The sequence below is a fragment of the Phymastichus coffea genome, unplaced genomic scaffold (assembly GCF_024137745.1).
Source record: "Phymastichus coffea isolate CEN01 unplaced genomic scaffold, Cenicafe_Pcof_1.1 PCOF00003, whole genome shotgun sequence".
Classification (NCBI taxonomy): Eukaryota; Metazoa; Arthropoda; class Insecta; order Hymenoptera; family Eulophidae; genus Phymastichus; species Phymastichus coffea.
The window spans coordinates 85254-93354 of record NW_026706814.1 but is presented as its reverse complement, the minus strand read 5'-3'; the positions used below and the strand labels follow the sequence as shown (position 1 = coordinate 93354).

At 32.7% G+C, this 8101-nt stretch overlaps 1 pseudogene; it reads right to left on the bottom strand.

Moving 5' to 3' along the window:
- Window positions 1-208: 208 nt before the first annotated feature.
- Window positions 209-6500, bottom strand: LOC131664362 (uncharacterized; annotated as a pseudogene).
- Window positions 6501-8101: the final 1601 nt, after the last annotated feature.

The window sequence follows — 8101 nt, the reverse complement described above, 5'->3', positions numbered from 1 at the left end:
ATGAAGAAGTTCACAGCTCATATATTTAGACATATTCCATTTCTTAAACCACATGTTAATTATATTGAAGCAATTATAGACCAATGACGTGAATATAAACAAAATGTGCCAACGTTTAGAGCAATAGTTTTAAACGAGAATTTGACCAAAGTTTTGCTTGTTCAAAGTTATTGAGCTAAACATAGTTGAGGCTTTCTTAAAGGAAAAATTAATGAGGATGAAGACCCTTCTCATTGTGCTGTTCATGTATAATTTGATTATTAGCTTTCACTGCCAAACTAGTTTTATCTCTTATGTTATATTAACATTAATTTATCAAATTAATGACGATAACCGAAAAAATGTTAATAATTGTCATTATTATTACTAAATTATTGGCAATTTTAAATTGCGTAAATAAAATTTAATATTTTTTTCCAATGTTAAGTAGAAATTGGTAGAAATATTTTAGGTGAATGATACAAATGTATATTGAGAGATGTAGTAAAATGACTTAATGACTTTTATGTTGCTTTATATGTAATAAGTTGGATGAATTTTAGTAATTAATACAATTGCAGTATTAGCAACATGATCTGTATAGTTCCAAAATAAAAAATTTACAGACTATCAATAGTATTGAGATATGTTGAATATCGTTTATTAACCTTTTTTCGCTGTAAAAGTGTTAACGTTGATTCAAATAAGTGAATGAGAAAAATATAAAAATTCTAAATTGGCTCTATAAAATACATAAATGACAAGTTAAACTTGTTCTTTATTTTTTCTAACATTTACGCAGAAACCGCTCAAATTGATTGTTTGCATAAATTGCTGTACTCAATACTAGCTGTTATAATACATAGTTTAATTTTTTTGATTATGAAATTTGTTCTGGAATATATTACTTTCTTTACAGTGTCTACCGACAAAAATAATTTACATTTACAATAAACCATTATATTTTTCTAATAATTATCAATAAAATAGTAATTTATTTGCAGAACTTGTGCAAATAAAAAAATATATATACATTTTCGGATAATTAGAAGAGTTAGTTCTGTAATTGACTGTCTAAAGTTGAGGAAGACAATGATGATAAAGACAAGAGCCATAAAAAAATATCCAACTTTCTTGACAATCACTCTACCTGCGCCTTTGACACTCCTAATAATTTCATTATTCAACATATAAACAGTTTTATTTTCTTCAAGAAGTCTATTTTCTGTTTCTTCATCTAAAGTGTCTGCAATACTATTCATTGTGTTGCGCAATTAACGTTTTAATTTGTAAATCAAGGGTCGCGGCAGCGATCTGACGCATGAATGCCGGAGGCGCAGTACTACGCGACCCCAACACAACGGCTTTTTGCAATGCACGGGGGTAATACTATATTCACCGAAGTCTGTAAGATGATTTCCACCGTTTGATGTATCTCTCAATGGACTAATTATTTGTATAATAGCCCTTTTTTTTCTAAGATTTATCCCACCACTTAGTAGACCCATATAAAGATGATAAATATATGCCATTAACAGTAATGAATCTGTGTCTTCCACTTCTCTGAGTCCCATTAGGTACCTAGCTACATTTTCCCTGGAAAAACTTGATGAAAATAGTTGTGAAACATTTGCAAATGGTATATAAAAGTGCTGAATAGTTGTGAATTAAGATACAATACAATACAATCAGTCGCGATGTCACCGTCAAGCGGTGCGGAAGTGCAACTGCCTGACGCATCATCGCTACATAAGCATTTCAAGTGTCATCCAAATACAAAAGTAGGAGCAGTTGTGTGTTTAGTATGTGGAAATTTCTATCATACGAGTGAAATAGTAGCAAAAATCAATGCAGGAAATGCAATCAAACTAATAAACAGCTCATTCATAATACGCCAGGAGCATCCAAATTTTGCACTAACATCAAACTTGCCATATGGGGACTTAAGTGAACAAGCTAGTGCTTTCATAACACAATTCAAACTTGTAAGCAGAGAGGAAATAAAACAAGAAATACTAAATGAGCTCGTGCATGAGAAACAAATAATGAATGAAAACGATGAACATATGGATTTAACACAAGTAAGTGAATTAGATGAAATACAACAACTAAAAGCTGAAAATAACTTATTGAAAGAACTCTACAAAGAAACAAAGGAAAAAAAAGAAAAAATGAATTACTAAATGAATTACTCATCAAAGAAAAGCAAAATAGGAATGAGTTATTAGCAAAAGAAAAGAAAAATAAACCAAATAACATATTTAAAAATTCATATGCAGAAACATTGAGTTTACCAAAGCCTAAGCCAAAAAAGGTACCAAGACTTATTATCAAACGAACTAAAAAAAATGATACCACTAATCTAGAAAATACCGTAGATTATTATCTTATCAAAGATAAAACAATACAAACAAAAAAAATTAAAACAGTAAATAACGATACTGTCACAATTAACTGCATGAATGAAGAGAGTATTAACACTATAGAAAAAACATTACACAAAAAAATACACACGTTTGCTAAAATTGAAAAAGAGCAAATTAGGAAACCAACAGTTAAAGTTACTGGCATCAGCAAATCTTTCACTCAAAATATGCGAGACATTGAGTCAGATATAAACCAAAGAAATTTCCACAATTATGACGACAAAGGTAAAGTAATACACACATACACAAATGAGAAATTGCAAACTATGACAGTTATAATGGAGGTATCAGCTAATTTGTACAAACACATTAGAGAGAATAAAAGCAGACTTTTTGTTGGTTGCCAAAACTGCAAAGTCTATGACATTATAAATACAAGCCCTTGTTATAACTGTGCTAGGTTTGGACATAGTGGAAGCAGATGTTAAAATGAAGCCACGTGTTACAAATGCGGTGGTAATCACACTGGTAGTCAATGCAACAATAAAACACAAACATGTCCTAATTGCACATACCACAATACTAAATACAAAACTAAATTTGATACTAAACACAGTGCAATTGACAGCCAATCTTGTGAAATTTTAAAAGCAAAAATAAACAAATACATTGAAATGACAGACTACCCGATAATGCCAACGCACCAACGCTACTTCGGAAAAATAGAACACCCGGCTGCAGAAAAACCAACAATTAACGCGCGTCCTGCTCTATCAAGCGGCGCATCATTAGCGTCATTAGCCTCCATATCCTCGCTCAACTTACATGGTAACAATAATACGAAATACAAATAAAAATGCATCCCATCGAAGAAAATATTAGCAACGAAATTATTATTAATAACATTGATGAATTAAATGAGCACATAATAACAGAAAAGGAAATTATTATCTGTGTTAATATCAGAAGTTTAAATGCCAATTACACCAAACTTCTAACATTTATAAACAACCTACAAAAAAAACCAAGTGTTATAATATGTACTGAAACATGGAATTTACAACATTTCCTAGTCTTCAATATTGAAGGATACAGTATGTACTATAACAACAGTAGTATTAATAAGGCTGATGGCGTGGTGACTTATATCAGAGACGACATAATTGAATCAACAGAAATAATTCAAATACAAAATTTAAAAATTTTACAAACTACAATACAGTTAGAAAATGAAAAAACTATACTATTAGCAGCTATATACAGATCACATGACCTACACAAACCACAATTCATACAATCGATCAAAACATACATAACTCAACACATAAAGAAAAAAAATTCAATACTAATAGGCGATTTCAACTGCGACATTTTAAGCCAAGATCCTTGGGATCAAGAATTCTTGCAAATGTTAATGGAAAAAGGACACCATCCAGGTTTTAATACGATTACCAGACCTTCGCTGGGCATCAACAACAGTGGAACATGCATAGATAATTTTTTTATAAAAATGGAAAATAACGCATACAAAACTTTCAACGTCAACACCCCGTTCAATGACCATTATCCACTAATAATGGCGTTGTAGAACCAAATAAAAAGCATAAATCACTCACATAATAAAAAACAAATTAATTACCGAAAACTTCAACATATAGCTCAAACTATAAACTGGAATGAAAATAGTGAAACTAATGATACAAATCAATTAATCATGAAAATACAATATTGCCTTAAACAGGCAGAAAAGAAAAATGTCACAAACAAAACTATTAATAGCTTGAAGCCAAGAAAAAAATGGATTACCAAAGGCATAATAAACTCATGTAAAACTAAAGAAAGAATAATACAGAGAAAAAATAATACATAGAAGAATTCAATCTTTCATTGACAACTGTAATTTGCTTTCCACAAATCAATTTGGCTTTCGAAAAAACAGAAGCACAAAACATGTACTAAATTATATTTCAAACAACATTTATGAACAATTAGATGCAAGTAAACCTATAGCAATAACTTTTCTGGATCTAGCCAAAGCCTTCGACACAGTTGACCACAAGATACTGTTACAAAAATTATACAACTATGGTATTAGGGGTAGTGTCTATAACCTTATCAAAAGCTATCTAACAAATAGAAAACAATGTGTGAAGGTAAATAATGCAAGTAGCGATAAACAAATAGTAAAAATGGGTGTTCCACAAGGAACTATACTGGGTCCGCTACTTTTCCTACTATACATAAATGATCTACTAACGATACTACCAGAAAAATCCATACTATCTTTTGCAGACGATACAGCAATCATAGCAAAAGGTAAGAATTGGAAAGAAGCTGAAACTAATATGAACAGTTATCTAAAAATAGTGGGAATTTGGCTTGCTCTTAATAAACTATCTTTGAATATAGACAAGACAACGTACATGGAATTTGGAAATTATCATGACAGTACGCCAAAAAACCTGAAAATTGAAATCTTAGGACATCCAATACACCGAGTTGAAAACACAAAATATCTTGGAGTTACTTTTGACAGTAATATGAAATGGGATTTACATCTACAAATCCTATATCAAAAAACAAAATATCTAACATTTGTCCTATATAAGCTATCAAAAATAATGAATACTAGTACATTAAAAATGATCTACTACGCATTCTCTCGCAGCATAATGACCTATGGAATTATAGCTTGGGGAGGAGCGTACACAGGTCGAATTAAAGTAATACAAAACTTGCAAAACAGACTACTAAAAATAATCTATAAAAACCAATTTGTGACACATGAATACCCACTTAACTTAGATCAATGCTTTTCATTGGAATCTCTATTATTCCACTACGATACTTTTAAGGACAAATATATTGGAAAAGAAAGAAAAACAAGATTCGCCTCAATCCAACACCCAAAAAGAACACTAACTATCATCATAAAAAACAGTTATGTAAGAGCAATTATGTTATACAATAAACTACCAAATGACTTGAAAACAATTAGCAACACGACAACTAGGAAAAACAAACTTAAAAAATGGATCAAAGGAAACCCAATATGGCAAATAGATTAAACTGCAAAAATATAAAACAATTAATTGATCTCTATGGTACTCTGTATCCGACATCGGAAGTCCATGAGGATGCAGTAGACCACAACAAATTAATACTAGATATTAGAACATTTATTTATGCAAATAACAATTGCAATTTATCTCATAAAAGATCACACAAAAGAATCACTCAGTATAACTATGAAAAAATGCTGAAAGGATCAACACAAGAAATCAACAGGATCATAAAGCTTGCTAACAGCCTCTTGAATAATATGAAAACAACGACGGCTACACAAATTAACAGAATAAAATTCACTAAGTCCACACTCGAAGAACATAACATAAACAGTAATAACAAAATGTCCATAGAAACAGTTTTCGATGCCATTGATGAGATGGCAAATGAAAATAACTATAGATCACTGTCAAGAAAAGCGATGCCAGCCCCTGGAAAACTGATAGAACAACCAAATTGTATCAGAATGACCTATGGAGACATAAACTATCTAGGCAACAATAAAGCCCTGTTAAATTTTGACAGAGGTATTCAAGGAGCACAAATTTTCAAGAATTCAGCATCACCTCTAGAATATCAACCACAACACCTAGACATTGTAGTTGTCGATGACATAGTGTTCACCTCAACTTGCAAATGTGTCTCGAACAGACAACACAAAGAAATTTTTCCACACTATAGAGAAACTTGCGCAATAGGACTAACATGTCCAGCAAGATTAACAAGCTTAGAACGTATCATCTACAGAAGAACCAAGAATGCAACAACAGGATATTTCATTACAGCCAGACAGATGCTAAATAGAACATGGGATTAGAATAACAAATCACGAATATTTTTATACAAATTATTAATTAGATTTAAGTATTAGTATTAGTTTATTAAACATGCCAGACCAGCGTACAGGAAGAAATTCCTCTGCTGGATTACATGTAATGTAATGTAATTGTATATCATTAATTATTATTAATGTATATTTACTCTGGACTTAAATAAAAATAAAAAATACCTTGGCATGTAATTTTTCATCATTCCTTTTTCTAAAGAAAATTCCATAAAGATTGAAGTATTTGACAATAAATACAACATAGCAGTTTGCAATATAATATATAGATGAGAGGATATGAATGTTTCATTTTTGACGTTGCGAGAAATGTTTCATGCGAATGATTATATTGAAAACATGAGCTTGACTGTTAAATTTTAAAATAAAGCTGTCTAAAATTTCGAATTTAAATCATTTACCAAATACTATAGATTATTCGGCATCATTCGGCAAACTTGAGATATTCAAAGGTACGATGCTACCATCGCGGACATAGAAAAGCTTTCTCGTGGAAATATAACTGTTAAGGCGCTGGCGCAGGGGGATGAGGCGGTAATCCCGTCGGGAATGAAGTGACACAGACACAAGACACTTTCACTTAAACACTTTATTGGCCACCACTTGGGGTGACAGAACAGGCAGAGATTACAATAAGGTCGCATTAAAGATAGTTCTGGCGGTGGAGAACGCAGGTCGATGCTGGCCGAAGGCTCAAGGCAAACTGAACTTGAAAGCGGCGGCGGCGTCATCTGGCGGGGGGGGGGGGGCTCCAGTCTCGCCCCCACTTCAGGGCCCGCGTCGTTGTCCCCTCGTCGGGGGGATAGAGGAAGGGGGAAACTTGGGCTCGAGCCGCGCGAGGCCGGGCAACTCGACCAAACAATAACAATGGTGCAATTTCTATCGGCGAAGGTTCAATTTTACTAGCTATTCATTTTTTTAATATTTGCAATAGTTACGTTGCCATCGCTGCCGCAAAAAGACAAAATCATACCCACGAACTGACAACGCCTTACGGCGGAAAATCTGCCAGGAAAAGCGTTCTCGTCGAAATATAACAAGGGTGCAAATCCTATCGGCTAAGGTTCAATTTTACTAGCTAGTCATTTTTTAATTAATTCAATAGTAACGTTTTCTGTCTGTACGCGCGAGTCCCGATTCAGCGCCACGGCTTGTAAAAGCTTGCTGCTGTTTAATGGACAAATAATGGGAAAAATCAAAACTAAATCATTGACAATGGCTTATCTATATATCTTATCTCTTATCTGCCTACCAATGATTAATCAATGAATTTCGTAATTTGCACCCCCACAATATATTTATAATAGCATTTCAAAATGGCATAACACGCATTAATCGAAATAAAAATGGTCCAGGTATTTTACGGGAAATAGAAATAGGCCAAACCATAATAAATTTCCCAACAAAATGAATATTTTCTTCTATATTATTTTTTTTTTCTTCAAGTTCGAGATCTGGCCCAGGGTCGGTCATTTCAACATTTGTTGTTGTAGAGCGAGCCTTACTCTTGGAATTCAAAAATGTCGGCCGCGCCTGCGCATTGAACGTCTGCCAGTCGCTTTGATAAGCAAAAATGTTAGATTTAATTTTATTAGCTCAGATTTAATTATATTCCAAAACTAAGAAGGGTGCAAATTAGGCAAGCCACGGTTGAATTTTTATACTTTTTAGATTGTTTAAAAAACTCATTATTTACAAATTAATCGACGTTTTAAAAATGCCATCTGCTTTTTTTTTTTTAATAATTTAGATGGGTTCATTTACAAATAATTGTAGTTTTAGAGGGTGCAACGGTAGTCGATTCAATTAATCGCACCGTTCGCGATTCTGAATTTCGCGCGTTAGT